At 38.6% G+C, this 18,143-nt stretch overlaps 1 long non-coding RNA gene across 4 annotated transcripts in view; it reads right to left on the reverse strand.

Moving 5' to 3' along the window:
* Window positions 1–18,143, reverse strand: part of LOC110126619 (uncharacterized) — a 362,093-nt gene that overhangs the window by 227,237 nt on the left and 116,713 nt on the right. For all 4 annotated transcript variants that reach the window (XR_011491488.1, XR_011491485.1, XR_011491487.1 and 1 more), the window contains one exon: window positions 15,537–15,591. This is a non-coding gene — a long non-coding RNA (uncharacterized lncRNA). The remainder of the gene's footprint in view (window positions 1–15,536; window positions 15,592–18,143) is intronic.

The raw sequence follows: 18,143 nt of genomic DNA on the forward strand, positions 1-18,143 counted from the left end.
CTGCCCTCTCTCACCAGTGGTGTTTGGTCAGGATCACCCTCAGTTAAGCAGGGCTCCCCAATTCTGAATCTCAGGGATCAGGGCTGAGGGAAATACATTGCTTTTCTCCCAGACAACTCTGTGGACTTTTCATGCAGACTAACCCACTCCCATTAAAAGTTCTTCAGGCTGATAGGTTAGATGAATAAAACAGAGGTCTCCTTGCAACATTTTGTCATTGCAGTGCTCTATCTGGCATGTATTTGCTCACTCAAGTAGGCATCAAGGCTGTTTCCAGGATGACCTTGTGACTCTACAGAGAGTGATCAGCACCTACTTTCTCTGATTGAAAGTATAAATTAATTAAATTATGGTAGGCTTTCTGATTTACTGTAATGTACATGAAAGGACTCTACAGATTTCAAAGGGCTATTTAAGTAGAAATGGCATAAAATTTTATCTTTTATCAAGGAATGAGTGATAGACATCACAAAAATTAGCTTGGTAAGTTTATAATTTAATTAGAAATATGAGGCTAATTATTAGTAAAGTAGTCAAGAAAACTAAGTAAATATTCAATAAGAAGAGTGAAACTAACAGAAATTCAGAGAAGTAAAAAATCAGTCAAGGTTGCAGGCCAGAGCAGAAAAAGCTTCACGATGGGGAAGAGATTTAGAGTGACAAGGAAACTTACATTACCATATGTAAAATAGATTGCCAATGGGGATTTGCTGGATGACTCCGGGAACTCCAACCACTCAACCTGGGGCTCTGTAACAGCCTAGAGGAGTGGGATGGGGAGGGATGTGGGAAGGTGGTTCAAGAGGGAGGGACATATGTATACCTATGGCTGATTCATGTGGAGGTTTGGCAGAAGCCAACTAATTCTGTAAAGCAATTTTCCTTCAATTAAAAACTAAATAAATTTTTAAAAAGAAGAGATTTGAATTTTAATGAATAGGACTCATACAAAGTATGAGGAGAGATATGGAAGTGAGGAGGAGATATGGAAGTTGAAAATAAACCCAGTGTTGGTGAGGTGAAAGAGAATTGTCTCGTCTAACATAGAGATGTGCTTAAGGGAGTTAGGGGATGTGAGGTTTTAGTAAATTTGAAGAAGTTTCTACAATATCTTAAAAATTAGCAATGCATTTAGACCTGATTCATGATCATGCTTCAGGCTTCTGAACAGAGGAGACACCCAAGGACAACATAGTCTTAAGCAAAATGTAACTACATGACAAGCAGAAAAGATTGGAAGGAAAAAGACTAGAGACAGCAATATCAGCTAGGGCATGATTACTTTCTTGGGTGTAAAGGCTCAGAGAGCACCAATGGAAAAACAAACAAACAAAACCTGAGACAAGATACACTGTGGAGGGTGACGTAATAATTTTTTTTTAATTCAGTTGATATTGAGCAGACAGAGAGAGAAATTTGAAGGAGAAGTTGAAGATTGCTTAAAAACAACACCACCAAAACCAACAACAACAAAAAAACAGATTCAGAAAGAGGCCAGCCAACTGAGTGGGGAAGATGAAGGACTTGATTTGGCCTTGATATATTTGCAATTGTGAAGACATATAACAGGGCCTGGCAACATGATATTGCAAGGCTAGAGAATCAGGGCTAGAGGTAAAGATGAATATGTACAGAAGACCAGCTACAATGGTGACTGAGAAAAAGAAAGGAATCTACTGATATCCCTTCAGACCAGAGTGAAAAGGCACTCTTAGGGGCAGGACTCCTGGATCACCTCTAACTGCTCAAACTCTAAAGGCTAGTTCATCCTGGAGACCCTTGGTGTTGTGGATATAATACTGTACAGACCCACTGGCATCACCAAGCTTCTAGGGCTTAAGCTAGGTGTCCAGGTCAGCTATAATGTCAGGTTGAAGGAAACTCTCCCTGTATGCTTTAAGAAGACTGCAGTCCTGGTTTTGTTAGAATGGCCAATACTCCCCAAATCAGCCATATTGTCAAAATAAAGGGGGAAACCTGAATGACTGACCATAAACAAAGGTACTGGTTTGGCAAAGCTGAATAGTCTTTCAATTGTCATGGACAGCCTTATTCTGCAGGACATCTTCAAAAGCTTCAACAGGCCCACAAGACAAACACTTCTTTCCAAAAAATTTAATGCATTTTAGAGAGGGAAGGAGCAACCATTTATAAGTGGAAAATGAGAGGAATATTTGGTTGAACTTAACTAATTAATGCTAGAACATTCTAAGCAACTCATTCTACAAGAGCCAAAACATGATTTTTGCTTATTTCTTCAGCTATCACTTGTTAAATACCATTTTGTTCAGAGTTGGGGCAGGGAGGAGAGCTTATTATTGTGGTTTCTCCAGTTATTCTGCTTCTGTCCTGATTCCTCCCCCAGAATGTTAAGTCATATGGCCATGACAATTCTCCCTATTGCCTGCTGTCTGCTCTGTGCCCGCACACTTTCTTTCCTCTCAGTGGCCATTTGAAATGTCAGAGGAGCCTCAATTTGTCACTGCTTTTTTTTTTCTCACTTGGTAAATTCTTTTTCTGTCTTTAGCTTATAGTCAGTTCCCATAAAGAAAGATACTTGTTTTCAAGATTTATAACAAGTGATCCTCCTATTAAAATCAAATCAAATCAAATATCAAATACTCACTTGATCTAAATAATGTTTAATTGCTTCAAAAATACACATGTTGGAAGGTTTATGCCTAAAGTTATGGGAGGGAAAACAAGAGGCTTAGTTCCCCCAAAGTTCTACAGGGTGGTGTAAAACTCTGAAGCAGAGTAGAGGGAGGGTGGACATGATCCATGAGAGAGCATGGATTATTGTTTAGAAAGCAATATTAATACAACTACCACCAAACTGATATCTACAACAAGCATGTTGACTGAGTACCAGGCTAACTCTTCCAGAGGAAGGGAGGTGCGTGTGGGAGAAAGAGGGGTGCGGTGATGTGAGTTAAGGGTGGGGGAGTGGAGAGAGATGAAGAAAATGGATAACAAGAACCGGTGAGAAACAAGAGCTAGGTTCTAATCCCAATCTGGGATTGGACTAGTAAATCCCAATACAATTTACTCATTGTATAATCTTGGGAATGTTATATCTCAGAGTCTCAGTTTCCTTACCTGTGAAAGGGGATAATGCTATCTCCCTTATGGATGATTATAAGCGATACAAGAGATCATTTTTTTAAGTATATAACTAGTGATTGATAAGTATCAGTCATTCATTGGTTACCAATCTAAATGAGAAGACAAGTTGAGATGGGGAAGAGAAACAATGGAGGGGTACTTAGCAAGGTCAGGGAGAGAAGGAGATGCCAGCACAAATTCTATTTGCTTGAGATATTTCTCCAGGACCAGCCACTTTTCTCTCCTTTTAATGCTTAACATTTTCACAATGGAGTCGTGATTGCTCATAAATGAAGATGTAAAAATCCCATTGTTTCTTGGAGACAGAATGAGTATAAAAATAGTCTACAATTATTAAAGTAACACTCTTTGAATGATAAAAACCAGTTCCACAGAGACATGACAGGTTTTTCACAGAAACAACCAAAGCTCACAGTCTTTACTTCATATGTCATAAACATGTGACTTTTATTACTCTGGGAGGAGGGGACTGCTGCCTAACAGGACTACTATATGAACAGTCTGCTTCCTGATATGGAATTATTAACACTAGCAGTATACCTGGGGCCATGGTACTCTCAGTCAATTCGTCATTCTACTTATGTCAACTAGGAGAGCATGTTCTTCTTACTGTTCATGGCAGAATCATCTCAGAACTAAGAACCGCATTGGTCCAGCTCTCCCACTTTGCCAACAAGGGAATTAAATACTGAGTTTCTCAGTCTAGGTTGGTAACTTATTCAGAATCCACACAAAAAGGAAATGACACGGCCATAAGGCACACAGAGGCCTTTTCCATGAGGTCAAAATGACTGCTATTCAATCACTCAGTCGTGTCCAACTCTTTGCGACCGCATGGACTGCTGCACATCAGGTTTCCCTGTCCTTCATCATCTCCCAGATCTTGCTCAAATTCATGTCCATTGAGTTGGTGATGCCATCATGTAGTCATTCTAAAAGCCTAACATATTTAGAACTTTGAAAAATACTTATTTAATGAATGAATGAACTCTAAATTCCAAATTAGCTCATTTTCCACTCCATGTAGCTACTGTATCTCTTCTTAAGGATAACCTTTCCCCTACAGTATCCAACCCTCCTATCCTTCTTCCTTCCCTCTGTACCTAACCCCTTCTTGAAAAAATCATTGACACTTTCTGTAGATGTGCCATGTTCTCCCAATCCCCTCCCTATGACACTGCTTTTGTGATGCCCACTATCTGGATTGTCTCTCATTTCCTTCTACCTTTAATCACCTAGTGAGGAAGGTCTATGAGACTTGGCTTGGGCATTATCTAGTCCTCGAAGCTGTTCAAATGCTCCCCAGTCCTATGCAGGCTAGGATAATGCCCCTTCTGTGTGCTTTCATAGCATCCCTGAGTTACTTGCCAACTGTCTCAGTCTGACGTGGCCTTGTTTATTCAACTGCATTCTTCTTTAGACTGTAAGTCCCCTGAGAACAGGAACCAAGTGTTGTCTACCACTGAAGCCCTAATGTCAATGCAGCCTGATATACAGTAAGAGCTCAATAAATATCTGACAAAAGACTAGATGAATGCTACTAATTTTAATACAACTATCTACACCTCTGGTGGCCTGTCTTTCAAAACACAAGTAGAAATATTTCTATCTGATGTTTCCAATCACTTGAATTTGATTAAGAAAAGTGGAAGAGTGAAAAAGTATACCTTTCCCTTTCCAGTCTTAAACCGAATATGAGTTCCTACCAAAATAGGTTGAGTCCTTTGAGCATGCTTTTAGCACCAATAATGGGAGGGTTATTCCCACTGTGATACAAAAGCCTTTGGAAAACTAAAGGTGGGGAAGGTCCTGGCATCCTCTTTTTCTCAAATTACTTAACAAGATTAAACCATATCCAAACCGGCAATTACTTTGAGATGACTTTCCAGGCTTGGTATATGTGACCATGACTTTGTAACCTAGGAGGCCCTGCTTCTTTCACATGTCACTACCTCTACCTCTAATATTTTCACCAACTCCATTTTAGGACATTTGAGGGGGGGTAGTATTTTTTTTATTAAGTATCCATATTAGTTCTCTAGGGCTGCCATAAAAAATAAGAAACAAAGCTCACAAACAAACAAAACCACAAACAGGGAGGTTTAAACAACAGAAATTTTATTGTCTCACATTTCAAAATCTAAGACCTCACCAGACAGGTTCCTTGTGAGAGCTATAGGGGCAAGATCTGTTTCAGGCCTCTCTCCTTGGCTTGTGGATGGCTGTCTTCTCCTATAACTCTTCACATATGGCACGTCCCCTCTATTCTATCTCTGTCTCTAATATTCTCCTTTCTATAAGGACACCAGTCATACTGGATTAGGGCCCACCCTAATGACCTCGTTTTAATTTGAGTACCTCTGTAAAGACCCTGTATCCAAATAAAGTCACATTCTGAGGTCCTCAGGGGACGCAATTCTTCCTGTAACAGTATCCAAGGTTATAGACAAAGGGGTTTTGCTGGGTTGATGGACAATGTCTCATCATTCTTCTGAGAATCCAAGGTATCTGATTTTCTGGGATTCTTAGGCACTGTAACCTCTTTCCACTACTCTTTTATCCCAAATTGCTAGCTAGGGTATGCTCCTCCATGTTCTTAGGTCTCTGGTTCCCTAAGGATCCCACTGCTACTACATTTAACTCAAAGAAAATTTTATCTTACTAGAATAACTTCCTGATATGGAATCGACAGCCCTCCAAACAAAAACCCTAATTTGTTGAGCATTTAATTTTTCAACAAATGTGCTAAGTTCTTTACTTTCATGATCTGATTTTACTCCCACCCCTACCTCCACCCCTCCATCCCCCAAAAGTCTATGAGGTAGGTATCATTTTGGAAATGAAAAAATTAGAGTTAAAAGGCTAAAAGATTTCCCAAGGTCACAGGCATAATTGTGACTAAGACAGACTTTAAATCCAGAAAGTCTGACTTCAGAAAGAGAATGCTTAACCAACTCACCAGGCTATACTTTGTCCCTGACTATTTTCTTTGATGATATAACTGAGGAAGAAACTAATTCCAAAGAAGTTCTAAGCCAAAAATGATAGGATCCAGAAATGCCAAGTTCTTTCTCAGGCATCATTCTCCTCATGCATAGAATACACTGTGACAGTCTCTCCTTTTGCCCAATATCCATAATAGGTTTGCTAAGAGTAACTAGTCTAATAGACACTACATGGTGGCAGGCTAGTAGAAGCACACCTGTCTGTATGTGAGTGTGTTTTAGTCGCTCAGTCATGCCTGACTCTTAAGACCCCATGGACTGTAGCCCACCAGGCTCCTCTGTCCATGGCATTTTCTAGGCAAGAATACTGGAGTGGGTTGCCATGCCCTCCTGCAGGGGATTTTCTTGACCCAGGGATCGAACCTGAATCTCTTACATGTCCTGCATTGGCAGGCAGGTTCTTTACCATCTGAGTCACCAGGGAAGCCACCTTCTATATGTTCCTAGTCAAATTTGGGAAAGTGGGAAGTCTTCTATTACACAAATTCTCCTAAAGACATCCCACTGTTTCCACTAAGCCAACCTTCCATGGTGAATATGGAAAGCAATTAGACAAGCCTCTTCATCATGCCTGTTGTGCTCAAACATACTTAGGAGGATAAAGATTCCCAACTTTTATGGACTACGATAGATAGTATCTTTGAAAGATCCTTTTGCTATGTTTATAACTCTAAATGATGACAAATTGGTTTGAATTAGCTCTCTATATTCTAAACAGGGGTGGTTGCAGCAATGGGATTTGTTGAAGGTAGAAATTTTCATTTTTGACCAGACTGTTTGCTAATGTACCAAATTAAATGACAATACTGAGCACAACTCAGAGAATAAAACTGCAAACCCTTCTGTGAACCTTTATTCACATAGTTACTTGTACCTCTTAGTAAGTCCAAATAAATGGTACCATTGCTCACTCTGCAGGCCCTGGTAAAAATTTTGACCTCTCCTTTGGGGAACTTGCTTTTAACTCTTTAGCTGTATTCCCATATTGCACAGGGGTCCTCCCCTTTGAGTGTGATAAGTCTTTCTCAATGTCCTTTCTTGGACACAAAAGTGGAGATAAGAGTAAAGATTAATCTTATTGAGTACTTACTGCATAATAGGAATTGTGTTGGAAGGTTTTATTCATTATCCATTTATTCTTTTGGGCTTCCCTGGTGGTTCAGACAGTAAAGAATCTGCCTGTAATATAGGAGATCTGGGTTCAGTCCCTAGGTTGGAAAGATCCCCTGGAGAAGGGAATGGCAACCCACTCCAATATTCTTGCCTGGAGAATTCAATGGATAGAGGTACAGTCCAGGGGATCACAAAGAGTCAGACATGACTGAGTGACTTTCATTTTTCATTTATTCTTTAACAATCATACAAGGTATGTATTAGCATCAATGCTACTCCACAGGAGACTTGCCCAAACACAAAACTAGGATGTGGTGGAGCCAGGATTTGAATTCCATCTGTATTAAATCCCCTGTTTCTGTGTTATACTGTATCCCACAACATTATAGACCATTCTTCAGATGGCACAGGTGCCCACAAGAGCTAGAAACCATATCTAAATTCAGTAGTACTAAGCACTTTGTCTACAGCTGCTGTTACTCAAGGAACCAACAAGTTTGCATTGAGTGGGGGTGAGGAGACTAATCAGAAGGATTTCTCACCTTTTTTGTAGATTATAGCAGCAACTTCCTTATTTAAATCCAACATGTTATAATAATGGAGAGTGAAAATGGAATTTGCTCATTTATTATACTGGTTTTAATGCATATTAAAAATTTTGAATCATTCTTAGATACTCAAAAGGGAAATGATAGTATTAACAAAAGGGAATAAGAGAATTCACATATTAAATATTTTTTGTAAAGTCTCCATAAGATAACTTCTAACCTGTCCAAGATTGCTTAATACCGATTAGTAAAGACCATTAAAAATCATTTATGGAGTTTTTGTGAGTGTTCAGAGAACTAATGGGTTTTAGAATTGCTTGGGAATCTTCCTGGGGTCAAAGGAAGAAAATAAAGCATGAAGTGATAATAAAATGTATAAAGTGACTAATGGACAGGTTGTATATATATAAGGGTTCCAGCAAAGAAAAAACATTCAATTTTTACAGCATACATTTAAACAAATGGAAATCTCACTGCCATAGCCTTTTGTCTTCACTCAAGAGCTAAGAAGGATGATAACATTGTATATCACCACAGTCCATATCAGATTCTCAACCATTTTTCAGCCATCAGGTCACTGGCCCCAGCCACCTCCTCAGCCACTCCCACCTTTAGCTGTCAAAAATCCTTTGAAAAGTAGTGAGAAAATAATGCGACATTTAATGGCACCAATAAAATGACTTGATCCTACACAGAATAAATAAATAACTCAAGCACAGCTTTTACATAGCAAACAATAATACTGAAAACAGCTCTCCAACAGCCCATCAAAGGATCAGGTATCTAAGCTTTTGCTACACATGTAAGCCAACAAAATGACAATAAATAAATGAAATAAAAAGGTGCATGATATAAAATTTTGAATCATAAGAGAGAAATTCAGAGTAAAACTTAATTTGAGGATTTCATTTTAAATCACACAATAGCACTCTTGACTTCCCCAATATAGACACAAATGCAAATAATGTTTTATCAAAAATAAATGTATTAGAGATACATAATAATGTAAATAATGTAGAAAATGATGTAATGTATAATAGAATATGGGATGTTATCATTTCAAAAGAATTTTGTCTGGTGTCATCAATGAGACTAATGAAGGAGGATGGATGAGATGTTTAATTGTTGCCAATAAAATCATCTTTATTCTAGTTTGCAGTAAAGTAGTTCTTAATATCTAGAGTCATCAAGTCAATTGGCTACATTATTGAGTGATTCCATTATGCACTGATTATTCTTCTGTGGTTTAGAGTGTACATAAAGTTTAAAGTATGCTTGACCTACTATGGAACTCTTATGTACTATTCCTGCATTTGAAGAATGCATTTGTTTGAAGTAGGATGTAATTGGTATTTTCCAAATATAAAATCTCCTTTTTCGGCATATCAAACTTTATAACTACAACATCCCTACAGTAAAATTAAGCTTGTTTCCAGGTTAATATTGAGCAGAAAGTCTTAAAATGAATAGGTTTCCCCATGAGCAAAATAATTCAACAAGAATTATTTTGTATAGTGGGCAACAGACTAAGCACATTGGGGATATTAAGTGATATATAATTGATAAAGTATACCCTGCAAATATTTAAACTGCTATACCTTATCTTTAAACCTTAAGCTGTGATCCCATTTTTAATCTAAAGAACTCACATCTGCAATATATAATTTTATGTTTTGTTTGGAAAAGAAAATCTGAACGGTCCAAAAGAATTTTTAGTACTGAGATGGGAAGAGTAAAGCTACTTGTGAATTGGAAAGCAACAGATGAAAATACTTTCAAGGGAATGCTGGAAAGAAATATGTTAGTATTTAAATGTGATCACACCACATGCATATATAGAATATATACCTCTTCATATTCTGATTTGTTCTTTATGGTATGAACACAGTTAGGAAAAATTTTTAAAACACAAATGAAAAATTACAAAACTTGGTTCCCTACTTTCATGCTTCATTGCCCTCTCACATGTGTGGGTTTTGTTGCATTTAACAGTTTGAAATCTGTGTGCTCCCTCTTCCACATGATTCACAAGTATATTAGATAAGCTCTAGGCATCCAAATCAAAGCCACACCACTTGCTGCCCTCTGAGAAACACACATCTGAATTCTTATCTGTCCTCACCTTTTACCCTCCACCTCTCTCCCTCCAGAGTTTTCACTAACAAGAAAGAACATTCTGTGGGAAAAAGGTTTTTAGAAACTCTAAATGCTTTAAAAATATACCAAACTAAACAGGAAAATTTATGTTGGTGTAGCTCTCTGTCTTTTCAGTATTAGCTAATAAATTACCTTTTTTCTGGTACTTTAAAACATTGTGAAATAAATTTGAATGACAGTATTTGAGAGATAACCAAAGTAAGGAGGAAAAATAAGGAATTTCCTTTAGCATGTTATGGACACAGTTCCTCCACAATAAGAAATATTATTTTGGTAATATCTTTACTATAGACTTCAAATCCAGAGTATCAATCTGAATCTTTTGAACGCCAGCTAAGTTTATGTTCACTAGATAGGTGTTATGATAAAAATGAAAGATATAAAACAGAGTGTCTTACCTTTAAATATAAAATATTTAAAATTCAGTTGAAGATGCCATATATGTTAAATAAAATACACATATTTATAAATGCATACGTATAAAATTTTTGACAGAGGCCTGAGGTAGGAGACAGTGGACCTCTGGGCTGGACACCTGGTATTTGTCAAGCAGAGTAAAATTCAACTTTGTTCTCACCCAGACACCCCAAGGACAAAGCTAGTGGTAAAAGCTGAGCTCTGCTAAAACAGAGATAAGGTGCCCACTCCTGAGGTCAGGAAGACTTCCCTGTCTGCACACGTGTAGGGAGGTTCCTTGAAGGTCAAAGAGGGAGGAGGCCCCACCCCATAATTAGTGTGGAAATGCACCCATAGGCTTCTGTGGTGGGATTTATCTTAGCAAAAAGTTCCACACGCATCTTGGGGAGGATCCATGGACCTGATGAGTCAGGTGTGAAGAAACAAGATAATTGGCCAATAGTAAACAAAGACCAGAAAGACTGTTCTGTACAAGTGATTTACATCATCTCTGTACTGCACTCCTCTTCACTCAGGACGCCCACAGTCCTCTCCAGGCATGTATCTATGCCTAACTTCTGACTTACTGTGCCTCTCCTCATTAGAGAGGATGCCCATACCCTTTCTTTCTGGGTGTGTATCTCTGCCCTGCTTCTGAGTTGGATAAACAAATTGTTTTCCTGTGTGCTCCACCATACATTGTTCTGTGTCTTCAATAATAAATTTTGCAACTGTTTTTATAGTTTTTGCCTCCTTGAAACATTCTTGCTTTCAAATAGGGGCAAGATCCAGGGCACTTTGCTTCTGGCTCTAGCCTCTTGTGGTCTAGTGGCTAGCGCTCTTGGTTTTCATTTAGGTGTCCTAGGTTTAATTCCTGGGCAGGGAGCTAAGATCTCTCTTCAGGACCACTGACTGCCCTCCCTCCCAGATCATGACTACAGAAAGACTGCTGGAATTCGTGAAACCCATGTAAAAAAGAAGTAATCATTTTTTATGGACTTATCCAGAAAAGCTTTACAGAGAGCTGGTTCTAAAGAATGGATAGAATTTTAATAGCTAGAAAAGAGTGGAACAGTATGAGCAAAGGTCTGAAAATTAGAAAACTCGATGGAGAGTTTGAAAAAAGTGAATAATATACAATTGTCACCCAAATTCTGGTGCTTTAACAAGTGATAGTTGCATTCATTATTCTTTACCTTTCTATTTAATTAGAGATCTTAGACACTAAAAAGATTAAGGTGGTGTTCTCATTGATACACACATATCATATATATATTTAAAATAAAAGGAAGAGGGTCTTTAAAATGAGTCGAAGTTAAAATTCTGATTTGCTTCATTTTGGAATAATAAATCTTTCGGATGAGGTGTTGTTGGTTCCTATAATTTGCTGATGGATTAAGTTTACAAGATCTTCCTTATCCTGCCACTGGGAAATCCAGGACTATGGCTAGCAGAATTAACCTTAGAGAATGCAGCTAATCTCCCAACGTTTTTAATTTTTACATAAGAATGAGATTAGATTCACAGTTTCTCAATCTCAGCACTGCAGATATTTCTGTTGTTCACTTACTAAGTTGTGTCTGACCCTGCGACACCGTGGACTGCAGAACACCTGGCTCCTCTGTCCTCCACTATCTGCCAGAGTTTGCTCAAACTCATGCCCACTGAGTCAGAAATGCCACCTAGCCCTCTCATCCTCTGACACCCCTTCTTCTTTTGCCTTCAGTCTTTCCCAACATAAGGGTGTTTTCCAATGAGTCAGCTCTTCCCATTAATTCTGTGTTGTAGAGACTGCCTTGTGCTTTGCAGGGTGGTGAGCAGCATCCTACTAGATGGCAGTGGCGGTTGTAACAACCACACATGTGTCCAGATATTGGCAGAAGTCCTCTGGGGGCGGGGTGGGGGGTGGGGGATTGGAATCACACCTTAAGAACCAGGGCTCAGAGGAAGGAATTAAGACTACTGAATTAACAGGAAAACCCATCAAATTTCCCTGGGAAATTCAGAAAGACCTTTTCGAGCTCTATTTGCACTTATACATTAATTGACTATTTGAGTAAAAAGACACTTGTGTGTATTAGCTATTAAGGCCAGTATTAGGCCAAGAGATGAGTAAGTAGATAACTAATTATATACAAGCAGAAAGACTAACACAAATCAGGAAACCATTAAAGGCCATTCACAGCCAACACAGAAACATTGCTATCTGCACCTGTGAGAAACACTAGATACAAAATAATGAAGCCTATCAGAAAATTATCAGTCTGAGGGATAAGCTATTTTTTGAAACTGTGGCTTCCTTGAGCTTCAAAAACCAATAAAGGCAGCAAAACTAATTCTCACTTGGAAAGGGGTTTGTTTATTCTGCTTATCTATAGCCAAAGCTAACAGTCTTAATGGTTTTAAAGATCTTAATATTTCACAGCATTGGGAAGGCCTTATTTGCAGATAGACATATCTATGTATAAATGAGCACATGTCTAAATGAAAGCATTTACTTAACTATTTCCAAACAATAAGTTTGAGGGCAGACAAAATGGTGAGCTGGTTATCTTTTTTTTTCTCAGTTAAGACCCAAAGTAGAATTTTAAAAAGAAGAAAAGAGGAAGGCAGGAAGGATGGAAGGAGAAAAAGAAGAGGATGGGCGAAATGAAATCTCATAACCATAATCTCCTTGCTGCTATTTTAAGAAAAATTCTGAGATATTTTTTATGCTTCTAGACTTTTAAGCAACTTGAATGTATCAATAGATACCATGTTACTTTCACCTTTATATTCCCAGCTCATAAAACATGCCTTATACAGTAAGTGATTAATACAGGCTTGTGATGTGAATTAATAAGATGAAAAAGGAAAAAGAATATCAATTAAAAGCTTAACTATATGAATATAAAGATTAAATAAATTTTAATCTGAATTCCCTTGTTACTATTTTTATTGAGACTCTCAGCCTCTCATTCCAAAACCCTTATCCTTTTACATGATTAAATTTATACGTACTGAATTATAAAGTACTTCTTTAATTTCACAGAATTCCCAAAATAGCCCCATGAAGCAAAAGCCGTTATTCCTCTCATACAGAAAATACAATATTACAAGCTCAGAAAGATTAAGTGATGCCATAAGTAATAGAGCAGAACTCAACACAAGCTTCGATTCCAAGCCACCCTGAGTATACAGTATATCAAGTGAATGTCAGTAGAGAATAACGTTTAGCTTGTTGCAGTGTTTCAATTGCACATAGTGGTTTTAAAAAACATGCACTGGTGTCAGACTCCCAATGCCCACAAATTACTAGTTTCGGATCTTGAGCAAGTTATTTTAGCTTTCTGAATCTGTCTCTTCATCTGAAGAACTGAGTGGTGATATCTACCCCATGGATTTGATATAAAGATTAAAGGAGATGGTGAATTTAGCACACTTAGCACTTGCCCCCTCAGTCATAACCCACTGCCATATTTCATCTCCAATACAAAGGAATCTATGTAATAGTAGGTATTGTTTATTTGGAGTTCTGAAGATGTCCAAACCATTTATGGCAATACCAGTCCTTTCTGGTTTTCAGAACCTCTTGCTGTTTTAAAAACTTTTACCCCTTAAAAGTTGAATTCTCTGATTACTCAAAATTTGGACAGATTTTGTGTTAAGATATTTGTGAAGTCTTGGGTCTGGGTAAGTAGAATTTGATGATAGAACATAAAAGAAAGTTTTCTAGTTAAAGAATTCACTAGGAAGATCTTTGAAATTTCAGTTCTATATTTGCAAAATTCAGGAGGCAATATAGGTTTGTATGAATTAAAAAAAAGAGTGCTTATTTTGAGATTGGTACTGTTGTAAATCTGATGATACCACTCTAATGGCAGAAAGCAAAGAGGAACTAAAAAAACTCTTGATGAGGTTAGAGGCGGAGAGAAAAAAAAAGCCAGCTTAAAGCTTAATATTAAAAAACAACAAACTAATATCATGGCATCAGGTTCCATGACTTCATGGCAAATAGAAGGGGAAAAGGTGGAAGCAGTGGCATATTTCCTCTTCTTGCGCTCTAAAATCACTGTAGATGGTGACTGCAGCCATGAAATTACAAGGTGATTGCTTCTTGGCAGGAAAGCTATGGCAAACCTAGACAGTGTGTTAAGAAGCAAAGATACCACTTTGCTGACAAAGGTCTATATAGTTAAGTTTATGGTCTTTACAGTTGTCAAGTACAGTTGTGAGAGCTGGACCATAAAGAAGGCAAAGCGCTGAAGAACTGATGCCTTTGAACTGTGGCGCTGGAGAAGACTCTTGAGAGCCCCTTGGACAGCAAGGAGATCAAACCAGTTAAACCTAAAGGAAATCAACCCTGAATATTCACTGGAAGGACTGTTGCTAAAGCTGAAGCTCCAATACTTTGGCCATCTGATGCAAACAGCTGACTCATTGGAAAAGACCCTGATGCTTGGAAAGATTTAAGGCCGAAAGAGAAGAGGTCAACAGACGATGAGATGGTTGGATGGCATCTGTGATTCAAAGGACATGAACTTGGGCAAATTCCAGGAGATGGTGAGGGACAGGGAAGCAGGACATGCTGCATTCCATGGGGTAAAGAAGAGAGTTGGACACAACTTGGAAACTGAATGATAATGAACAATTGTAAATGCTTTACCTATATTAGCTCATTTCAACCTGACACCAACATACCTGAGGTAGGTTTTATTATCACCATCCTCATTATATACAGATGGGAGAACAGGTACTGAGAGGTTAAACAACTTGACCAAGTTAACCCAGCTAGAAGTATCAGAGATGACTTGGGTCTAGAGTCCATGCTCAGACCCAGGGCACTATACTGCCTCTTTCCAGAGTATCCAATCACTAATCAATCACACACTCACGAGGAGTTTACAGAATGGTGCAAATCACCCTTACTCCTATCAACTCATAGAGATGTCTGTAGCAGCTGCTGCTATCCTGCTCCATACTTTGGCTCCCACTTCACTGACACCTAGGGCTTCTCAGGTGGCTCAGTGGTAAAGAATACGCTTGTCAATGCCAAGCCACAGGAGACTTGGGATTGATACCTGGGTTGAGAAGATCTCCTGGAGGAGGAAATGGCAACCCGCTCCAGTATTTTTGCTGAGATAATCCCTTTGGTGCTGTGATTTTCACTAATAGCTACAGTAAAATCCATGACAAATAGACAAATTCTTACCTGGGTTTCTCTTGACACTGCCTGAAGGCTCTTTCAGGGACTATGAAAGCAGGACCTGTGAAAGACAGGAACAACTTAAAGTACAGGAGAATTAAAGACCCTAGGAATAAACTTCAACTAATACAAAATAGAAATTAATGCCCAGCCTCCCCATCACATTCACTTTCTCAAAGGGCCCCTAGTGGACTGAGTCCAGTTGGCCCCCAGCAGTAACGTGTTCATTGAAATACTTAGTATTGGCTCTCCGTGCTTCCTTGCCTCACTTTCCATACTTCCCCACTTAACGTTTTCTGGGATCATCTTATCATTTTATCATCTTATCATTTTATTTTATTTTCCATTTATTTTTATTAGTTGGAGGCTAATTACTTTCCAATATTGTAGTGGTTTTTGCCATACATTGACATGAATCAGCCATGGATTTACATGTATTCCCCATCCCAATCCCCCCTCCCACCTCCCTCTCCACCTGATCCCTCTGGGTCTTCCCAGTGCACCAGCCCCGAGCACTTGTCTCATGCATCCATCCTGGGCAGGTGATCTGTTTCACCCTTGATAATATACATGTTTTGATGCTGTTCTCTCAAAACATCCCACCCTTGCCTTCTCCCACAGAGCCCAAAAGTCTGTTCTGTAAAAAATAGACCGGGCTTCCCAGGTGGTGCTAGTGGTAAGAAACCTGCCTACCAATGCAGGAGACATAAGAGATACGGGTTTGATCCCGGGGTTGAGACGATCCCCTGGAAGAGGACATGGTAACCTATTCCAGTATTCTTGCTTAGATAATCCCAAGGACAGAGGAACCTGTCAGATTACAGTCCATAGAGTCCCTCAGAGTCAGACACAACATAAACAACTTAGCATTCATGCACCCATGGCCTTTTCTCAAGTTCTGCTTTGGAGAAACTCATCGATATTAATGAGCTAGGCATCTGCAGTTTCCTGCTGTCTCCAATTTCACAATCCCTTTGACACCAGCTCCATCTCCATCAGCTTGCCAAGGATCAGGCTCCACGGGAGGAGCACAGTGGAAAAAGGAAGGGCTTCAGAAGACTGATTCTTTGGAATCTTCAAACTGAAACAAAACACTTCCTCTTGTTGATATCAACTGTGCTCATAATATTGCTTCAGCATGTTATGATGTTAGCTAAATTTCTTTCTCTCTTCTCTAAGGATTTTCTATCAAGAAGGAAGAGTATGGGTAAATAAGGGGTAAGAAGGGAAGAAAACACCATAGCATCAGACAAGGATTCCAAAGAGTTACTAGTGTATCTAACAAGATGGTCATGAATGTGCTGCATGTGTCGTTAGGAAGCTGAATGATCCTAATAAGTGACATCCTTCTGAGATATGGGATTCAGCGGAAAGAGTATGCACAAATCTTGATACATACATACCTGACTTTGAACTTCAGCTTTATCAAAAAGGGTACGACATTAAGCAAATTAATATCCTAAAGCCCAATTTTTTATACATATACAATAGTGTGGAAATATTTACCTCTCAAAACTGTTGAAGATTTAAATAAAATAATGTATATGAAACTTGCTGGCAGATGTTTATCAAATATTAGTTTCCTTTCCTTATCTACCCATGGCCCACCCCAACCTGCTATCCCACAGAGAAAATACCATGGGAAGTTTTCTTTATGATCTGAAAATCTTATATATGTTAGAGATCTCTGCTGTTCTATGGCATTAACATCCTGGAAATTCTAAATTTTTATAGTTAAAGAATTCTGTAAGCATTTCTTTTGTGGGCATTATGTGCCAGATTCTTCAGGTTAATTAAGGAAAAGTAAAGCAGTTAGGGAAAGTCAGGACAGATGAAAATAAACATCAGATGTTGAAACTATAATGTGTCCACTAACACAAATGAATACTACCTTCTATTATGTGCCACTGAAATAGCAAGGGAATAGATAAACCTCCCTATCCCTATGACAAATGGACTGGTTTTCAACAAACTTTTTTTTTATTTAAAGCAGCAGCAGCAGCAGAGGGCAGACACTTTTTATCTCTATATCCAGCATAGACTCTTCTACCTTTCACATTTCTCCCGTGGAGCCATGTGGTCCCTAACAAAGGTGTGACGTTTAGAGGATTAGCAAAAACAAGTTTTGAACGTAAGTGCACTTCATAATGTTTTGACTAATTTAGCAGACTAATCTAGCTTTAAATTAGAGGAGCATACATGTACGGGAATAACTGCTCTTTCAGAACCTGAAACTGCCTTTAATTCTTAGAACTTCAACTTTCTCAGGGCAGGACCTAAATTTAAGATCTGACGAGAAAGCCAAGGAGGATGCCCACCCATAAAGTTATCCATTCCACAGAGACAGACAAAAAGCATAGGGAGCTGTGGCACTGGCTCATCCAACATCCAGCTTGCACCACAACTTAATGCTTACATCGTGGTGGACCACTCACTTCTTTAGTGATGAAGTTGTGGAGAGTGGATAGGTCTCAGCTCTCATGCCAAGTCACATGATCAATGCAATATCTGTACATGCATGTGGGATTCAGAGAAGTCTAGAACATTCAGAAAGTCAATATTCCCAGACCTCCAACCTTCAATAACTGCTTTTTTTTTTTTAACTATTGTGCT

The sequence above is a fragment of the Odocoileus virginianus genome, chromosome 15 (assembly GCF_023699985.2).
Source record: "Odocoileus virginianus isolate 20LAN1187 ecotype Illinois chromosome 15, Ovbor_1.2, whole genome shotgun sequence".
Taxonomy (NCBI): Eukaryota; Metazoa; Chordata; class Mammalia; order Artiodactyla; family Cervidae; genus Odocoileus; species Odocoileus virginianus.